At 31.1% G+C, this 22,857-nt stretch overlaps 1 protein-coding gene across 13 annotated transcripts in view; it reads left to right on the forward strand.

The window, feature by feature from the left end:
• The window catches only part of LOC145291447 (uncharacterized), a 551,809-nt gene that overhangs the window by 372,253 nt on the left and 156,699 nt on the right, over positions 1-22,857 (forward strand). For all 13 annotated transcript variants that reach the window (XM_080137303.1, XM_080137298.1, XM_080137297.1 and 10 more), the window contains exon 3: positions 410-445. The gene's annotated coding sequence lies outside the window, so the exon portion shown is untranslated. The remainder of the gene's footprint in view (positions 1-409; positions 446-22,857) is intronic.

Consider the following 22,857-nt stretch of genomic DNA (forward strand, 5'->3'; position numbering starts at 1 on the left):
ATATCGTCCAACGATATTACAAAACTGTTTAGCTATCGACATCACTGTTGTATGTTTGTTGTTGTTTGATGTAAACGTAATTGTTGATCATCTTACTACACCATATATCGATTGATGGAAATACTAAACAATGTTATTGTATTTAAACATGATTGCAACATTACAATGTCTTCGCTGTTGACAATAGATTAGTGTTTGTTTTAAAACACAACATAACACACTACCATTTGCATCGGGATTGTTTTTCTCGTTTACATATATATCAATATGAGGATATGTGAGTTCAGTAAATATATGTATTTTACATTCCAAGCTATAACTCTTTGTTTCTATATTCTTTTACATTATAGACAGATCAATGCTTACAAATTATCGCTCTGTTCATATACCTGTATTTTTCTTATTGCAGCCAGATGAGTCCTACTGGACGGAATTCCAGCCGCAGGTGAGCAAAATGCTTTTTATTATGTTTTGTACATGTTGGAATCATCGATATATTAGTGCGGATGACTCTGAATAAATGACTTGTGATTCAGTAGTTAGCATCAACAAGGTTTACGTATGCATGTGCGGATGTGTTTGTTGTAATTATACAATAGCAATATCCGGTTAGGAGTTTAAGCAATTTTCGAAAAAAAATATCTGAATTAAATAGTATTTCTCAGGATTTCCCATCTTATTTTCATGTGCCTGACCGTGCTATATTTTGTCATAATAGTAATCTCTCAACTCATGTTAAAAACATTAACTCTAGCTTACGCTTAGATGTACACAGTTTTTACCAATCTTAGTAAGGTTTCAAAGTTCAGTTATTATCGTATTCTTAATTTTCTCAAATATTCATTGAAATTAGTTTTGATAAAGACGTATTTGAGATATTTCAAAATGAATAGAGACTCTATATTACATATATATATATATACATATATATATATATACATATATATATATTTAGTAGAAATGGTAATAAATAAAAACTGAAGAAAGTGCGCAATACTGTTGTAGAGCAAATATGCATTTTATTTTTTATTACGGAATATTTCTGTTAAGTTACATTATTGTTTCAGCTACCCCTCTGAACGAGTGGTCTATTATGAGAAAATTTCCGAGAGCGTATTAATCATATTATTACTTATTTTTTTATGATTTTACTATATATCTATATCTATCTATCTATATCTATATATATATAAAAAATGAAAGATATTTTTTTACAAGTACATAATTTTCGATCGATCCTTCAGTCTTTATCTGTGTAGTGAAAGTGCTGAGCATACACGGGAAAAAGGGGAAAGGAAAATGAAGTAGAAGCAGAAGGAGAAGAAGGTATAGCCAATGAGAGGGTGCCACGTCAGTTTTAAATATATACACATATAAGTACGCACATACACACATGCACACAATGCAGATACACATGTAAACGAAAAATTAAACAATTGAATAGTAAATAAAAACGTGCCTTTAACTGCCCAATATTTTGAATTCTAACGATATTGTTTATTCCAAGAGAGAACAAGAATTCAAATACGCATATATATATATATATATATATATATATATATATATATATATATATATATATATATACATTGGCAGTTAATAAGGACAAACAGAGTTATGCAACAAGCACGTCTGATTAAAAACGACTGAATTATTTATTTTTCCGATCTTTCTTGATATCATTTCCATTTGCCGGGCTGTCTTTTTAATTCCAGACGGCATATTATATAAAATGGCGCCCAGAAGTTGTTGTTCTGCCATATTCTTCTCGTTGTCTTCGATTATCCTCATTGTGTTAATTTGTCTCTCTTTCTTTTTCTTTGTGGCTTGGAATATTTAGACTTTTTTTGATCGGTCATGAAAGTGGGTGACATAGGGTTGGGGGCGAATTATTTGCATTTTTTTTTAAATTTTGATTTTCTTTTTTTTTTATTTACTTATTTATTTTCTTGTAATCATTTTTAGTTTATTTATTCTTGTAAACAACATATATATATATATATATATATATATATATATATATATATACTAGCAGAAGAACTGTCGTTTAATGAGTTCAAAAACAGGCTACAGAAAATGGACTGTGATTGCTGTAAGTTTTATAGGTTATAAAAAGGAGGATGTTGTAAAGAGATAGGTTTTGATACCCAAAAATTTTACCCTAAACAACATATGATTAAAGCAAATATAATTTACGCTAAAATAACTTTTTTATATCCACTTTGTTTCCATTCGTAGCCAAGAGTGACCAATAAAATGATGGGTCCTTACAAAGAGAAAATGTTATATGTATATATAATAATATAAAGATACAAAAATAAATGCCACCATAGTCAATAAAAGTTACTTTTATGGTAGAAATCTTCATTGGTTTGTAGTTTATAATAGATTGTAAAAAAAAAAAAATCCCCAACCGGTTTAAATAAAAATCAAAATGGCAACGACTTTGACATGGAGAGACCCGTTTTCAATTTGAAGGAGGGACACCTAAGCATTATGGGTTAAAAATTTAAGAGAGTTCCGTCAACGTAAGGAATATTTATAAACATATTTTCATGGTTTTCGTTATTTTGTGCTTGAGGAATATTCGATTATGGCACGTGTAGTTTATATAAAAATTCATTTAAGTAGTTATCGCCTCAAATTTCGTTTTAATTTCGGTTCGTTGAAATTATTTCAAGTAAAGAACATTAAAAACTATTTCCAAAACTATTAACTGAACTTTTATTGACTATGGTAACATTTATTTCTTGTATAGTTAATTTTTTCGAGCAGTAGTTTGTTGGCTTTTCTGCTAAACACTCTTATTAAACGATATCAACGAAATATCGACAAACAAAGAAACAAAAACAGTTTTGAAAAAATCATGAAGCTGAACTTACTTTAGTAAATCAATGCGAAACAGCAAAATGGCGTATTAAAAAAGAAAACACGAAATTACTCTAGTGTTTTTTTTTAAAGCAAAGTATCGATATAAATATGAATAAGAAGAAAATGGTACCCTTTTAAAGTAGAACAGCTTCGTTTCAGTTTTACAGTATTGAACGACGTGGTATTGCGACGTCGGATTAAGGGTTGCACTATTGTAATGTAAAGAACACACAGAAAGCGTTGTAATCAACTTAATTCCTGCAAGTGCACTAGCAAAATAAAGCTTAAACAGATAGATAAATAAAAATAAAAAAAAAATATGTAAATGCTTTTAAAAAGACACGTAATCACGTGAACAGTATTTTCCCTTCTTTTGACACGATACCAAGTAACCTTCTTATTATTTTTATTTATCTATTTTCGAAAAAGTTCCACGTGCAAGTAAATAAGGACAAACAGAGTTATGCTAAATTTGTATCGAGAATTGTCTAAAGTTCCGACATTTTATCTGGCTTTCACTTTAATAAGAACTTGGATTTATGAGGTGAATTTATTCGACACAATATGATTCAACTCTAAAAATGAAATAAAAACTAACGTGAATAAAGGTTAAAGTTTAGGTGTTATTATGGACACTCACCCATTTTAAAACAACCTTGTTAAACTTTGTGAGATATTTAAATTCTATGGAGGTCAGGCGCGAACGAACACCCAGTAAGTTTATTATACTATATTTCTTAAAACTGAGACATAATTATCAAATTATACTTACGCAGATAGATATGAAAATTCTTTGTTAAAGTTTGTGCCATATTTCTATGGAGTACAGGCGCGAACGCAGACCCCACCATTTTATTATACCATCCCTATTTAAGTTGAAACATACTTATCAAAGTATTCTTATGTGCATCTATATCAAAATCCCTTGTAAACGTTCTTTTTTTGTTAATATTTTATTTCCATACTTTGGGTGCCAGGCGCGAACGAAGATCCCACAAAATTGATAACATATAATGATAGAAGATATATCAAAACACAGGAATGGGTATGTTTGATCTGGCAGTACAGTGGTTCATTAAAATTGTGGGGTCTGCGTACGCGCCTGGTCAACAAAGTATGGACAAATTTAAAAAAAAACACGTTTACAAGTATGTGTGATATAGATTTACATAAGAGGATTTCGATAAGTCTTTTTTTTAACTTTAATAGGGGTGGTATAATTCAATTGTGGGGTCTGCGTTCGCCCCTGGCATCCATAGAATCGAAATAGGCACACCCATTAATAAAGACTTTTCATATCTATCTGCGTAATATACTTTGATAATCATGTTTTAGTTTGAATAAATATGGTATAATAATATTATGGGGGTGTTCGTTCGCACCTAACCTCCATAGAATGGAAATATGTCATAAAGTTTAACAGGGTTTTTAAATATAGATTCACAGAATATTGTGATAAGTTTTTCAGTGTGAACAGGCATGGTATAATAAATTATGGGTGTTATCTATTTTATTTTTACTTTCATCATATTTTCTTTGCTTTTGATAACCCCAACCCAAATTTACAAACCCGTCTTGTTCATAACCTATCATACTTTCATGAATCAAAGTCCATTTTCTGTAGGCTGTTTTTGAACCCAGTCCACAACGGGTATTTTTGCTATTATATATATATATATATATATATATATATATATATATATATATATATATGTGTGTGTGTGTGTGTTTATAGATATATACACTACTGTTAGTGTAAGATTTCAAACATCCAAATATGGGTAAATGATTGGCGTATCTGGTGTAAAGATCTCTCCTGGCGTGGAACTGTGTACAAAGATAGCCAACTAGCACCTGAAGGAAATTTGGATTTCTCTCAAAGGACCATAATTATATTCCACCATCTTCAAGACCTTTTCAAATGCCAAGACGGTACTACTATCGATCCAGCTCGTGTGATGGCTCTCTAATCATCATTATAAAGGCAAGAAAGAGTTTCATATTCGAGCTAAAATCGATAATTGACCCGTCAATTCCCCGGAGCATCTTCAGATTCAACGTCATACGACAATAGTACAGACCCTATTCCATTATCTTCGATATTGATTGGATTGTTTCTCCAGAATTTTAAAGTATTATATCCTAGAAGTGGAACATTGCATAAATGCATTAAAATATTAAAATAATCATATTATTTATACAGTTGTGATTCTTAATGAATAATTATTATTATCCTATCTATTGAGTTAATTATATTGCAACGAACATTTTTTTATTTGCCACCAATATCTCGATCTAGTAGTTAGGATATACAATGCATATGATAGTTCATAAAGAAGCTTACTGAGTTTATACAAATAGAGGATAATGTAAATTATTTATATCTGTTGTAATAGAGTTTATTACACGTATTGCTTTAATTATGTTAAAATATTATATTTGTAATGATAGAAAGGTAAAGTGACATGCTTAGAAAAGAATTAAAGATCGGAAATAAGGTACACACGAATTCATATTGACCACACAAATAAACGCCATACGAAAATTTATTTAGTCTAGGGATTTAAATAGGTTTTGTTTTGAGCTTGAAAATCCAAGTTCATAAGCTTGAACTACATAGAAAATAGGAATAAATTGCCGTAATCTGCAAATGTTGAATCGGATAGGAAGATGTATTATGAATTACATGTAAACTATCATATTACCCATGAAAAAATCGTAATTTACTATACAAGGAAAGGTTCCTAAACTTATTACTGATTAACGTATACAAATCTATCTCTGTTCTAATATACATGGTGTGCGTAAAGTTACTATACAGTCTTACGTGGCATGTTTGATTAAATAAACCTGTAAAAAAATAAATATTAACTATTAATACAAATAAAATACAATAAACCAATAAGACTGTATAGTAACTTTACGGACACCCTGTATATTACATGTGTGCGAGAGATTTCTTTCCTGATGGTATCTACAGCTTTTGTGCCGTTTTCTTTACATTTCATGCAGATGTATATTATGTGTCTGGGAGTGTTTTTCGATACGCTTTGTAAGGACATGTCTTAGAAGCTAAGTCGAAAAATATTAAAGCAGGAACAATCAATTTTTTAGCAAGGAAAATTCTTTAATATAGCATAGTAAAACAAGTGCCTTTTACAAGTTTTATCACCTCACAAGAAGAGGTACTATACGTATGAAATCAAAAGTAGATTTTTTTTAAACACGTGCACGTAAAAATTCTTATTTCAATTTAAAGCACCCTTGAATAATGCGATTTATCTATTTTTATTCCAACCTCGGATTCATCCTATGATCTCTATATCTTTTTGACATATTTAGAATTCCCTTCGTTAGCTTGTTTTAGTGTGGTCTCTATGCCCCCTGAAAATAATTTTATTTTGGCTATAACATAGAATAATTTTACAAAACCCTAGGTTTCTACAGTGCAATATACTTTACAGTGTACTGTCGTCTAATCTACCACTAGATAAATTAAATCTTCCTCCCCGAGCACAAAAATAGATTCCAGACTAGAGCCTGCTATAAAATGGTTTGATTGAAAATTGGGCAATTTAATTTAATCTTAATTAAATTCTGAAAACTTCAGGTTTCTCTTCTTATATAAATATGTCGCAATTCTACGGTATTTGTAATTTACTGAGGATAGAGTGGGTTATATCTTAGAGCGTTTAAATAATAGTGTAAGTTACACAAAGCTGAATATACTGCTGTAATATTTGTCATAATATTTGTAAAATAAAAAAAAATAATTTCAATTCAGATTATATAACTTTGTAAGGCCAACAATAAGAACAGCCAAACTTCAAAATTATTCTTCTATTACAATAAGTTACGCCTCTTTAATGTTCCGATGTAGCGAATGAAAAATCAAAGTTAAAATTAAAACTAAAAGCAAACAAGAAATGCATTTTTAAATGCAGACGTATAATCTGGATGCTTGAGATGCTTCAGTCGAACATAATTAGACGCATTAATATTACACGTCCATTCAATATGTTTGTTTTAGGATGAAAAGTATACAGCAAAAAAGAAGAAACAAAGAGACGCAAATTCTCTTCTTGAGATAAAACATTTTTTTATAATATCACGCACATATATTATAGGATTAACCGTGTATCTATTTATATAAAAGTGCCCTCTTCCTCTGTGTGTTTATCTATATGTGCGAGTATATTCCTTCTATACTTGGAAATATCTATGTTAATTTTTCTTTACTTTCAAAGATATGCATTTTTAGACTGGTAATGGTCTTAGACAAGATTTATATTGTAATGCTTAAGATATTTATCAGAAAATCGATAATAAAAACAATAAAACTTTATAAAAGCAAGAAAATTTCTCATATTGAACAATTTATCAACCCCTATACATCTTAACATAAAAAGTAGATTTGGAAAATTTACTGCTGAAAACTTCCGAAAAAAAGAGCCTAACCTATAAAATCAACACCGGATGCGGCCGAGAAAAATATTTCTATTCAAAGCACAATAGAATTATATCAGACTCCTGCATTTTAAACTTTCTTTCAAGCTATTAAATTAAAATATTCAAAAAGCAATACAGACGGTTTGCTACAGTGCAATGTAGGGAAACTACTGTGGATTGAATTACAGGGAGAGACATGTAATGGTGTTTTACGGTGACTTGTAGGACCCGACTAGAGTAGCATAGCAATCAATTTTATTGAGGAATCGTCGATTTTAGTGATTTTGATGTGCATCGAAAGTGGAATATTCGTTGTTTCTCTTTCAATTTAAGGACAAGGCATTTCTCTCTGCTGATATAAACTATTTTTAAAAAAATATATCTTGAGCAATCACGGGAAGTATTTTAATTTCGTAAACCTATGTGTTTTTAATGACTATTCATATAAGACACATTTATTAGAACTATACTTTTTTTTACGTCACGAAATCAAATAGCGTGGAATCGAAAACCTTCCTACAGATAAAAAGTGCATTAAATGAGACAATAACTCTCATAGCTCCTATCTAAAGAAATAAAATCGTGTATACAGAGAAATGAATTCTTGATCTGTAACTGCATTTACGTAGCTATTATTTTGTCAGTATTAAATAACCCACACGATGCAGTAAACTAAGAAAGATGTATTTTCTAAGAGAAAGGGAAAAGGATGATTTATTGGAAATGTCCACAGAAGTATACGCTTCGAGAGCACATCCGACTTAAGGATGAAGATGAACGAGGGAAATGTTTAGTGAAGGGATAAAAAAACGGAAAGGATTTTGGTAACATGTACAACCCCATAGCTGATAAGTTTTATTTCTTTTTTTTTTTTCATTTATATTTTTGCGGTGTTTACTTGGGAATACATGACAGAAAATGGTCCCCGTTTGAAAACATTACGAACAAAGTGGTTCAATAACACTATGGAATCATTGAAGATATATCAATCTTTATATGTTACGATTTTTCTAGACACCCCCCGCACACACAACCCCCACACACATATTAGTGTTTTATTCTGTTTATATGTGTTTTCTAGTTATTAATTTCTTACGTTACTTATTTTTATATACTTGTTCATGTATATGTGTATGTGTGTGCACATGCGTGTGCGTGTGTGTGTCTAGGCACAAAAACTAATGTTTAAAAATATATACGTAAAATAACGGCGCTCTATAAGTATGATATTTCACAGATGTTTGACATAAATAGAAATGTATCGTCAAGGAAAACTAATAGTCTTGTCCTGCGTAGGCGTAGTTTTATTTTATTACATACCACGATATATACCCCCTGTCTATTACCTTCCCTTTGTGTGTATCTATCAGTGTTGATTACGTTAATTCATTTGACGTCTGGTGACTTCATTAATCTCGAATCGCATAGTCAGAATGTCATTCGACTTTGATGTAACAAAGATTATTGTTTTGCCTAATTTCATTCAAACACGATTCTGTGTGTCTTTTTCCGTAGTAGATATTGCAAGAATCTGATGGGGAAAACAGCTTTCTCTTTCCTCACGCACACTCACTATATATATATATATATATATATATATATATATATATATATATATATATATATATATATATATATATATATATATTAAGAACGAATGTTTGATGTATAAGACGCTTTATAACATCACCCTCCCATCTATCCTTACGTATATCCATGTTAATGTAACAAATAACCTTTTTTAATATAAGTTTTGTTAACCGGTTGCAAGGAGTAAAATAAGTATATTCTAGTGTCATAGTGAAGTACACACATTGTATTATTTATTATTACTTGTTTTTCATAAACAGTAGTAAATATCTGTTACTAAATAGGGAATATATTCCTATATCTTATATTCTAGCTTACTATGACAAGGCGTTTCCTGCGAATTCGAGGCAAATGGCGGAGAGTCAAGCCCGAATAAATGAAGAAAATTACTACTTGTTAGTAATGTTAGAAATATTAATACGAAGGTCGATAATAAATAAAAACGCATCACTCTTATTACTTGCTATAATAATCATGTTATTGTCAATATAAAAAAACGACAATACCAATGACATAAACCATAAAATAACACTGAAAATATATACAAACAGTAACGTAGATACGGTTAGCAAACTCATGATACGAATAAGAAGATAGGGATAAATTAACGAGCATAATATTGTCTAATAAGAAAATAATGCCGTTATATAATTATGAAAGTACAACAACGGTTCAACACTGAGCAGTAAGCGTAATAGAAATTGTAACAGTGAAACATACAATAGTTAAAATACCCAGTACATAACGTAAAGAATGCAAATCTAAAATAGCTGAGCAGCGGCTTAGTTCCCACCAGTTTTTGCAAATAGCAAACTGGATCCTGAATATAATCGTGCGTTCTATCCCAACCATAATCAATGGACATGAGGCTATCTCGTCAGCATCAGACAAGGCCAAACTATTTGCCAAGAAATTTGCAGCTAATTCTATCCCATGTAATCAAGGCTGTCGTCTCCACCTGCTATAACAGACCACACACTATGCAACATACAAATATATGTGGGTGATGTCACCAAGCTAACCAAGAACACTGATTCCAGCAAAGCAACTGGCCCTGACGGCATTCCAATTTTAGTGTTGAAAAAGCTTCAATCAGAAATTGTCCCTGTACTTAGAGTACGGTTTAAGCGTTGTCTTGAGGAGAACTGCTTTAGAACACACTGGAAAGCCTCATAAGTATCCCCTGTATTTTGGGATTCCGGTTAGAGCTCATCTTCCTCTCAGTACAGACCAAGAAGTATCCTGTGTGTCATGAGTAAGTTGCTGGAATCCATATTAAATAAAGAAGTAGTCAACCCCCTCAGCAGAAATAACCTTCTTAGTGACATGCAATATGGTTTCCATTCTGCTAGATCTACTGCAAATGTGCTGACGGTTATATCTCATAGGATTAGTAAATCTCCCAAAAAAGGGTTCCTATCTAGGGCAATTGTTCTTGACATTTTAAAGGCCTTCGATAAGGTATGGCATAAGGGCATACTTCACAAGATTTCCAGCTACGGTATAACTGGAAATGGTTTCTCAATTATTAAATACTTTCTCTCCGATAGGCCCCTAAGAGTAGTGGGTGATTGGCAGAAATTAAAATCCCACAATATTAATGCTGATGTCCCTCAAGGGTCCATCCTGTGCCCAACTCTCTTCCTGATCAACATCAATGATCTCACAAAACACATACTTAAATCATTCGTTGTCATTTATGCTGACGACACGACTATCTACGGCAACACATCAAAAGCCGTAAATGACAAAGGTCTCTCTGATTCTCTCTCCTCTGATCTTGAGCACGTGGTGCAATGGTGAAAGAGGTAACTAGTTACATTTAATGCATTTAAAATCAAGCTTCTACGCTCTGATCCCTATATGGCATGAATTGAAATGATGGCTCGCGTCTTGGGGAGATTCCATGTTTTGACAAGCGTTTGGAATTGACCTTTACTCCTGATCTGAAAGGGAACACATACAACAAATCTGCTGCCAAGGTCGCTGAAACATGGCGTGATCCTTCTAATGGTCCAGTAGATATATTACTGCTGATGCAATATTCTATCTATTAAAAACCAAGTACGTCCTAGGATTGAGTACTGCTTCCATATATTTCCAAAAAACAGCCTACCCTGTCTTGACATAGTACAAAATAGAATTCGTAATCTAGTGGGGGTGCCCTTTTCTCTTCTCTGCAACCTCTCACGTACAGAAGGGACGTTGCGTGTCTGTGCTTGTTTTATCGTTACTTCCAGGGGAAGTGCTCGTCTGAGCTCCAATATCTGGCCCTCCTCGCCAATTTTTCACGAAAAACACCCGTCTAGCTGAAACCACGGTCAGTAATTTTCCCCACTCTTTATCTGTTCCTAAATCAAAACATGGATCCCATGGACAAAGCTTCTTTCTTAGAAATCCATTCCTGTGGAACTCTGTTTCTTTTGCCTGTTTCCCACCTGACTACAACTTAGATGTCTTCAAATCCAACAGAAACACGTTCCTTTAATAATACACTTCATCAGATCTCCATTACTAACGATTACTATGATATTGCCCCATTGATTACTGTACACGCAATAACCCTTATCCCCAAGTGACCTCCGTACTTTGATATGTGGTGACTTCCATGCATAACAAATTCGAAGATTTCTTATTATCCCTGCATTATTATTATTATTATTATTATTATTATTATTATTATTATTATTATTATTATTATTATTATTATTATTAATAAAAATAATAATAAATAATAATAATAATAACAATAATAATAATAATAATAATAATAATAATAATAATAATAATAATAATAATAATAATAATAGGGGTATAGAAGTTAGAGACATGGAATACAGCTAAATACGTACACCCTAAAATATGAAGAATTTAAAAACCTTAAGTAGAATTAATATGAAAAGTAGTATCAATAATAACAACACTCTATAAACCATCGCCATTAGCAACAATAAAAGTAACAGGAACGATACTACCGCAACTAATAAGAAAAATAAAAACAACAACAACAATAACAATAATAACAACATTATTTTAGCTTTGATTAAATAGTCTAAAAGGGTGCAACAGTGTTAACAAAGGAGGAGATAAAGCACTGATTCAAAGGCACTGCAGAAATATGAATTCACCTGCGAAATTGTGTATTCTTTCTATCATTTGCATTACAGTGCAATTAGTAGAAAAAACTGAAAATAATAATACTAGTATATCCTTTTGCACTATGAAAGCAATGAAGTCACCCTCCTTAATAATAAAAATAATAATAATAATAATAATAATAATAATAATTTTAATAAAAATATTATACTAAGAATACTACTAATTATAGATTATAATAATAATAACAACAGAATAACCATAAATAATAATAATGATTATAAAAAAATAATAATCGTTACGATGATGTTGATATGATAATAATAATAATATTAATCATAAAAATAGCAGAATAAATAATAATAACAATATAATAATAATAACTAGCAGGACATGTGGAAATTCCACAGCAGCATTTTTCATATGTAATATATTGTTGCTGGACATGTTGTAAGCGTTCTGTTCAGCATGAATGAAGGCACAATCACACTATGCTACTCTTTTATAAAAACTGTATCGCCCCCTTACTAAAATAATAACTTTCATATATTTCCTGATTATTTCATTACACACACACCGGCCAATTAACTCACATTTTATCATTTTGCATAATTATTGAATCTGTTACAATGTTCGACAATAATTTTTCATCATTTCAACCCACATTATCGCCCCTCCCTTTACTAAAATATTAAATTTGATATATTGTATCGGCTGATTATTTTATTTAAAAATACACACAACTATCAATTAACTCACATTTCATCGTTTTTCATAATTCTTGGATATGGTATTAATTTTGACAATAGTTTTTCATCATTTAAACTCACTATATCGCACACTATACTAAAATAATAACTTTGATATAGTGTTTAGGCTGATTATTTCATTACAAACACACAGACCTCAATCAATTAACACTTCATAATTTTTCGTAATTCTTGAATATGTAACTAATTTCGACAACACTGTTTTTTTATAATTTAAACCAACGTTGTCGCTAAACCTTACTAAAATGATAACTTTGATACATTTGCTGGGCTGATTATTTCATTACAAACACACTAATCAAATAACCTCAATTTCATCATTTTTCATAATTCTTGGGTATGTTACTAATTTCGACTATCATTTTTCATAATTCATACCCACATTATCGCCTCCTCTTTAATAATATAATAACTTTGAAATATTGTATGGCTTTATTATTTTATTACAAACACACTAATGCATGAAATCACATTTAATCATTTTTCATAATTCATGGATATGTTACTTATTTCGACAATCATTTTTCATAATTTTAACCCACATTTTCGCCCTTCCCTCTTTACTAAATAACAAATCTGATATATTGTCTAAGAGTATTTACTTACGAACACAGTAATAAATTAACCAATATTTAAGCATTTTTTCTAATGTTGCTAATTTCGACAATATTTTTTCATAATTTCAGCCCTCCTTATCTCCTTCCCTTTTACGTATATAATAACTTTGATATATTGTATAGGCAGATCATTTTATTAAAAACACACCAATCAATTAAATTACATTTCGTCATTTTTCGTAATGCTTGGATGTGTTACTATTTCGACAATATTTTTTTTATAATTTAAACCAATCTCATCGCCCTCTCTTACTAAAAAATGACTGTGATATATTGTCTGGGTTGATTATTTCATTAAAAAAACACAACTATCAATTAACTCACACTTCATGTTTCTTAATTCTTGAATGTGTTACTCATTTCGACAATTATTTTTAATATTTGCAACCCACATTATCCACCCCCACTACTAAAATTTTTACTCTGATATATTATCTTGGATGATTATTTCCTTTCAAACAAACCAATAAATTTACTCACATTTTGTCATTTTTCATAATTCTTGGAGGTGTTACTAATATCGACAATCATTTTTCATCATTTTAACCCACATCATCGCCCCACTTACACAAATAATAACTGTGATATATTGTCTGGTTGTATTATTTCATTGCAAACACACTAATGCATTAAATAACATATTTCAGTTTTCATAATTCTTGAATATGTTACTAATTTCGAACATTATTTTTCATAATTTAAACCATTCTTATCGCCCTCTCTTACTAACATAATTACATTGATATATTTCCTGGGCTAGTTATTTTATTATAAACTGACAATCGATTAACTGAAATTTAATCATTGGTCATAATCCTGAATATGTTACTAATTTCGTCAATATTTTTTTATAATTTAAAACCCACATTATGCCTCTCCCTCCTACTTATATAATACATTTGATATATTGTCTGGGCTTATTATATCATTACAAATACACCAATCAAGTAACTCAAATGTCATCATTTTTCATAATTATTGGATAAGTTACTAATTTCGACAATAATTTTCATGACTTTAACCCGCTATGTCGCTCCCCCTTACTGAAATAATAACTTTGATATATTGCCTGGGCTGATTATTACATTACAAATAAATCAATCAATTCTGGGTATTCTCATAGTATATATGCTTCACCTATCTTATTCAACCCGGGTCACGCCGTATATTCTGATAATGTATATCATTAATCCGTCTCATTCGATCCCGTGCGACGCTGGGTATTTTGCTACTATAGATTTTCCAACTATCTCATTCAATTCTGTGCGACGCTTTCTGATAGTATATATTGAACATTTCATTCAATCCAGGACTGACTTTGTATCCGCCACCCCACTGTTGAAAATATACATTAAAGAAAGTAATGTTTTAATCGTAAACTGTTTCAGCCATTTCCGGGACTGGCTTTATATCCCCAACCCACTGCTAAAAATATACATGGAATAATGTAATGTCTAAATAGCAAACTAATTCAGTCATTTCCGGGACCGACTTTATATCCCAAACCCACTGCTAAAAATATAGATGAAATAATTTAATGTCTAAATAGTAAACTGTTTCAGCAATTTCTGGTACTGACTTATAATCTCCAACCCACTGTTGAAAATATACACGAAATAAAGTAATGTATAGATCGTACACTTTTTCAGCCATTTCCAGGACCGACGTCTTATCTCCCATCTTCTGCTCAATTATACATTACATAAAGTAATGCCCAAAACGTAAATGGTTGCAGCCATTTCCGGAACCACTTCATATTTCCCACCCCAATGTTAAAAATATAAATTAAATACAGTAATGTGTAATGCGAAAACGGTTTCACCCATTTTCGGAACTGATTTAATATCCCCCCACCCTACTGTTAAAAATATACATGCAATAAAGTAATGTTTAAATTTAAACGGTTTGAGTAATTTCCAGGACTGACTTCATATCCCGTAACCAACGGCTTAAAATATACTTGAAATAAAGTAATGTTTAAATCATAAATTCTTTCAGCAGCTTTTCGAAAGTCATACATAAAAACATTAACACAGTTAAGGATTAGGCAACCATTGCTTTGACATAAATTTCTGAGAGTAGTGTATCAGTTTCAGAATTCCAGTGACTTAAATCCTCTTTTTTTGGTCTTGGTTAATGGAGAAATCCTTCATTAGTGATACAATTTTTATTTTTGTTATTGACCAAAGTGCCCCTTTTGGGGAGCTGGTTTCCCCCTAAACTCTTAACCGACCTCATGTCCAATTCCGCCCGTATGGGGGGGCAAGTAAACAAACAAACAAAAATAATCAGAACGGACATGTTCAGGGTATTTTGTAATTAAATCAGACATAACTTTCTCCAGTTACTTTTTTAATATTAAAACTTTGTTACATTAAACATAGTAACTATTCACAATGCCTTCTCACGGGAGAGATTTAAGCACCAGGGTCATTTTTTTAACGTGGAGAAACAATTGTCTTAGTCGTAAAGGATTACTCTTCCACTGAGAGAGAAGACATTGAAATGTAGCACCTAAAGAATGGATACTACACTTTGATCTTAGCCAAAAGGCCAAGAAAGAGAAAACCTATTTTTGCCACAACAGCGACACCATTTTTTTTTTTTTTTTTTGTGACAAACGTTTATTTGGAATATTCCACTTTTTGGTATATTCCACTTTCCTTTTTTAGGGATGGATGCACAGCATGGTAACGGACGGAACGATAAACGTAATAATATAATGGTGGTGGTGATGATGATGATGATGATGATGATGATGATGATAATCGTCATCATCATCATCATCATCATCATCTAGCGACTGTAACCAAACTAGATATTCGAGTTGTGTAAGGTTTGTTTTTTTCATTAGATTTTGCAGAACCATTTTTTTAAAGGCCTGTCCGTGGCAATAAAACCAATGATAAAAAAACATTTCCACTTTCACTGCAAACAACAAAAACAAAGATAAAGCCGCCCAACGCTGCGTGCGTGTCTTAAATTAAAAGGAGATAAGAAAAATTCACGAGCCAAGCTATATCTATATATATGTGAGCGCACGTTAACAGTTACTTAAAAAAGATATTACCGTGTTCAATAATATATTTGTTGGGAGTGGAGGTCATACTATACGGAAATCGTATGTGTGTAATGAAAAGTGTACGGACACCGTAAGAAAATGTTATTTTGAAATGATCCGATTAAAAGCGAGACTTTTTAGAAAATTTATTTTTTTAAAATAAGATTCTTTCAGCATTCGTACGATATTGTAAATTCTAAACTGTTCAATTCGGTACTTCATGTTTTATATTATTTACTTTTAGGGGCGAAGCCTCATTAATATGCAAAATAATACATATAAGACTACATTTACGCCGCATCAAAAAAGATTACCTCATAACTCCGTGCCTGGATCGGCAATCATGTCAAATTCTTACATTTAATGATTGCTGGGACGCACATAGTTTTTGCTCGTGTCGCATCAAAGTTCTGTCTACTAATAACGTTTTGGGGCTTGAATGTTTTCGAATGCGTGGTATTAATGCAGATATTACGCTCACTTTGTCATAAATAAGTTCAGAGAGAATTGTAATTGTAATTTTTCAGGTTCTATAAATAAAACAAAGATATTTTATTTTCTAAGTAATGTTAAGTGTCTGTCTTATAAGCAGTGTATTAATAAACATTCATCAGAATAACAGGCAAGAGTGGAAAATAAATGAAAACATACCTAAAGAAATGGCAAAACACTAGAGGATGACCTCCGATCTGTAGTGCAATGGGGACAAAAATGGATGCTCACATTCAGTGCTGCCAAGACTAAGTTTGTTTCCTTCAATAACCACAAGAAACCTTCCCTACCACCAATAGCAATGGCCAAGAACAAAATGCCTGAAAGTATTTCTTTTAAAATCCTTCACCTAACGTTTACAGGGAACAAGAACTGGAATAGATACATTGAGAGCATTATCAAGGCTGCCGCAAAAGAAAGTGGGCTCTCTCTACCGTGCTAGAAAAGGGCTTACGCCTGAAAGTATGCTCTACCTCTATAAGGCCACCATTCGCCCATGTATGGAGTACTATTGTCACATTTGTCCTGCTGCATCTGTTGCTTGTCTCTCACTCCTGGGCAGGGTTCAAAAGAGAGTCGCCAACCTGATAGGTCCTGAACTGTAATTTAGGCTTCAGCCTCTGCCCAATCAAAGAAATTTTGTGCTACAAGTATTTTAATGTTGAGTGCTCTGACGAACTGCAAGCACGTGTGCCTCCTCGGCGTGACTAACCTTGACAAACCCGATAAGCAACTAAGTCCATCCCCATTACAGTAGAGATCCCTAAGTGTAAGAAAGCTTTTTACTCCAATAGTTTCTTCCCCAGAACTGCAAGTCTTTGGAACTCCCTTCCGGGACACTGCTTTCGCAACTGTACTGATATGCAGAAATTTAAGTGTAATGTGAAAAAACATCTTGCTACTCATCTCCCTTCATAATGCCCCCGAAAATTATGTCCCCGATAGTAGCCCGCTACTTCAAAGAGGTACTGTGACTTGTTTGGGGTGAAAATTGAATAACAAAATAAAAAAAATAAAAACAGATAAAAGGAATCTACAGTTAGTTGAGCAATTGCGGTAATCACACACTGTATACATATATTTCACAGCTCTAGAAATATCTGCAAAAATGTAGTAAACAAGGAAAAATATAAAAGCGATCCCAAACAAGTGGTTTTACACCAGTAACACTGGGATTCACAAAATACGGTCATAATCAAAAAATGTATAGACATGCATCGAATTATATATATATATATATATGTATGTATGCATGTATATATATATATATATATATATATATATATATAATTAAGTCAGCGATTGTTTTATAATATACATATATAGTGTATTGTCGGTACGACTGTTCACCTTTTCTGTTCGACGCGTCGCTAAAATAACCTACTGAAAGAGAAAATCGATCTGAGCCAGTATTATATTCTTTATTCTATCAGATTCCATGTCAATTCATAATCAATATTACATTTTATTGATTTGCTAATCTCTACAAATAAAAGTCTCATTCACTGGCTATAATAAATTAATCACGTCATTACGATATTTTATAAGGTTTATTTGGAATTCGATTGATCACACTATTTGGAGTAATACCGGTAAATGCCATGTACATAATCGTAAAATATAATTACAAAATACTTACCAAAATTTATTTTACAAACTTAGTTTCGCAGATAAACTCTAAGACATTCTGCTGATAATGCTTTAAATTTGTATCTAATGAGATTGACAATCCTGTTTCTGGTATAATAACGAATTTACTGTTACTTCTTAAAAGTTTTAGAAGATTGTCCTTTAACCTTTAGTTTGCCGCATAGTAACGTTCACACATAGTGTCTTGTTAAATTATAGATATACAGCTCGAAACAGAAGCAACTCTTTTATCGCGAATATTTATATATATATATATATATATATATATAGATGTATATATATATATATATATATATATTGCTTACCAAAAAACTATATATAATTATTCTAAATAAATTGATGTATGCCACAATAAAAAGCATTGTTTTCCGAAACGATCGTACAAATAATTGATTTTGTTGTTGATCCTTCTTATGAAACGGATTTTTAATTTAATTAAAATTTGATTTTTTAATTTTAAATTATAAATCACATTACTTAATATGTATATATATATATATATATATATATATATATATATATATATATAAATGAGTTTATGTTAATAACAAAATATAGCATGTCTTTCTTTTATGTAGCACTCTTATTAATCTCGGTAAATCATTAGTTATCAGTCTTGAATTCCTTTGACCTTATATATATATATATATATATATATATATATATATATATATATATATATATATATGTATATATATATAACTACTTCATTTAATCAAATAAATTAGTATACGAAAGTATAATTAAATACGTAAACTAAGTATTTACTTCATCAGTGGTATATACATACGTAGAGCAAGGTAGTGTGATAAAAATATATATGCCAATTAACTTACACAGAATATTACGCGTTTCATCCACGCTAGGATTTGTCAGGCTTATGCATACGCCTGACGGATCCTATGCGTTGATGAAACTCGGTATATTCTGTGTAGCTTTATTGCCGTATATATATATATATATATATATATATATATATATATATATATATATATATATATATATAGTCACGTATTCCGTAAAACAAAAAAAAAACTTTCAGTGAAACACACCTTTAAAACTAGAAAGAAAGGATATTATATTAGAAAGAATAGACACATCGCTTTAGAATGTCGATTTATAACAATTAAGTCTGTAATCGTATAGCGTTATATAATAATATATGGTGAGTTCTTTATTAAAATTACTTATGGGATGTCAATTGATATTCCCATATGCTTATTAGACATGGAGAAATAATCTCTTAATTTCAGATAAAACAATGGATGAGAAATACATCCGGAATATGTAAACACACCTGCAAAAATAAAGCGCATTTTGTATGATTTTGAACTCAAACAACCCAGCAACTGGCATTTTTTTCAGGTTTGTAATATCATAATAAATCACATTCCACAACATGAACGTAGGTGTTAGTTTTTGTATTATTCTTGCATTTCCTTCTGTTATACATGGGGTCGCAGTATACAGATGAGAACTCCTAGTGTATCATGATTACACAGAGGAATAAGCAAGATCACGAGTAGTTACTTATATTAGGATTGTACTCATATTTTCCCATTTGTATAAAGAGGAACAACTCACACAAAACCCTCCGATTAATACACTCAGCACCCATTTTTCTGCGTGAACTCTGCTATGCCCTGATGGGTAGTAGACAAGTTAATGTTTAGGTAAATAGATAAACCCTCTATAAATAATAGAAGCTTTATATCGTTGACTAAGAAATGGAAAAGGTCAATACATTTCAATTAAATTAACTGTTCTCCTGAACGAGAAACGTGTACTAACGTCCACTTCATTTTCTTTTGTAGACATAATTATAATTTAATAACAATTTTCTGCAATAATTTCCAATATTATTATCAATATCATAGACATATGCAACAACATTATATGGGTTTTGTTTATATATTCTGTAACAAAATATATTCTTAAACTACATTTACCAAATTTATTTATAAGTTTTCAGTTTGAACAAAGTAGTTATTATGTTGAGATTCGGATCGGCTGTCGTTGATTGTACATACATCTCCACCTCGTTTAGACATAAAAAGTGGACTGTTAATAATTCACAATAAAATAGACGCGGAAATTTACGCAAGTAAGAAAAAAAACGCGTTAGTACAATGTATCGTTCTACGTAAAATAAACAATATTTTAGCAGGGTCTGAAAACCATACATCTTTTCTGATAAAGTCTTCATAAAATGAGCCATTATACAGAACCTACTATTTCAGTTATATCTTCCTGTAGATTGACATTTGTTCTACAGACTCGTGCAGGCGTAACTATGTTTTAACGCAAATAATTCTGAAGAATATTGAGAAACATCCAAGCTATTAATATTCTTGACAAAGTAAAGATGTGTTCAAAAAACAATAATAACAAACGTAAATAATAACCATCCGGAGGGGCAATAAATATTAACAGACAATAGAGTTTTCGACAAAATAGAGACGCGTCTTTATAATTAAAGAAAAGATGGAGTAAAATAAAGAAATAATTATATGATTTACATAAAGGCAAAATAATTTTTTGCATTTAGAATTAAGATATCTGTGATCATAAAAGTTAAAAAAAAACTTAATAAATTACATAAAAAAAAAACGATATCGAATGATAATGCAATAATCGCAAAATATAACCGACGCGAATAGTTTGTGTGTATTAGAGATAGCACACACACACACACACAAGCAAGCAAAGAATTAGCTAAGGTTTGTTTCGATACGAAAATATTTATATGATATATTCGGCAGTTACTTATTAATATGCAAAAAGATAAAAGGACACGCAGCGTTTTTGATAATGAATATTTGGATGAATTAAGACATATAATAGTCAATGGCGTTATACTTCCATGACTGAGTGTTACAAGGCAAAACTATATTAACGTATTTCTGTTTTAAATTTAAACAATACTCAATGAATTATAAAAAAAATATCCGAAATTTTATTTGAAGCCAAACTATATTATTCAATTATAAAAATATTTCCCTTTCTTATATGTATATTTGTATCAATGTATGATTCTCTCCTTCACCGTCTATCGCTCTATATCTCTCTCTTTCTCTCTCTCTCGCTCGCTCTCTCTCTCTCTATATATATATATATATATAATGTATATATATATATGCATTTTCATTCGCATTCAGTACTGTTTTTCTATATCACAGCTAATCAGCGCAGCTAGACAGGAAACCACATCAAGCCATGAGCGACACCCGACCGCCCAAAAGACAGTAAACGCTTCTCACCATTACGCTATACGGTTGCTATAGGGGTTGCGGGTTATGATGTTTTGACATCTAAATGCCTAAGCTCGATTTGTTTACACAGAGAGCATCACTTTATACGCTAAGGGCAGTTTGTATATCGCTTCCCAATATGCCCAACCCAAGATAGGGAGCATTATATTTATCGACATAAATTCGAAACTGTTGTGCTCATAACAGGGCAAGGCAGGTAACTACACCAAGCCAGGATCGGAACCCAACCTCCCAAACGACAGTCAAAACTTATATTTGTGTATCCATATAATGTTATCACCAGACATAATGCATTGCAACTGATTTTTTAACTTTCCTTCAAAAGTGTTCAGTACATAAATAAAGCTACATAGTAAGTTATGAAAGTGTAGGTATGCCCTTCTACAGAGAAGCTTCTGTATTTCATCCTAAATAGAAATTCTCCATCTGATTTCGTACGATGATTTTATCATATATATTTTCATGATATACCGTATATATATATATATATATATATATATATATATATATATATATATATAGATATATAGATATATATTAGAAAGTATATTTGGTAAACAAAACAAGGGAAAAGGTGATCGATACGCTAGTAGAGCTAAATAAGTGTATATCATTTCAACCTCAGGGATTTTTACTTTAATCATTACAAGTTGTTTCAATAGAAAGGCAATAAAATTATCCTGTCGATCTTGTTAGACGATCTAAGCCAAAATACATAAGAAGACAAGACACTATGTTTGACTTCGGCATTTTTAAAGACACTATATTTAACACCAGTATAACTAGTCGAATTTTCATTATTGGTCACATAAGATATACAGGAAGAAATAATAAGTTAAATGTATCGATTGTGATGAATCAATTCGAGGTGTTTTATCTTTGTTCGACTGAACATGTATGTCTAAAGACATTCATAGCAATACTGATATATTATAAAAAAAGAAATGTGCAATTTTAATATGGGTAGAAAAATAGCTTGAAAAACCTTC

The sequence above is a fragment of the Euprymna scolopes genome, chromosome 12 (assembly GCF_053919585.1).
Source record: "Euprymna scolopes isolate OS-2025 chromosome 12, ASM5391958v1, whole genome shotgun sequence".
NCBI classification, from domain to species: Eukaryota; Metazoa; Mollusca; class Cephalopoda; order Sepiida; family Sepiolidae; genus Euprymna; species Euprymna scolopes.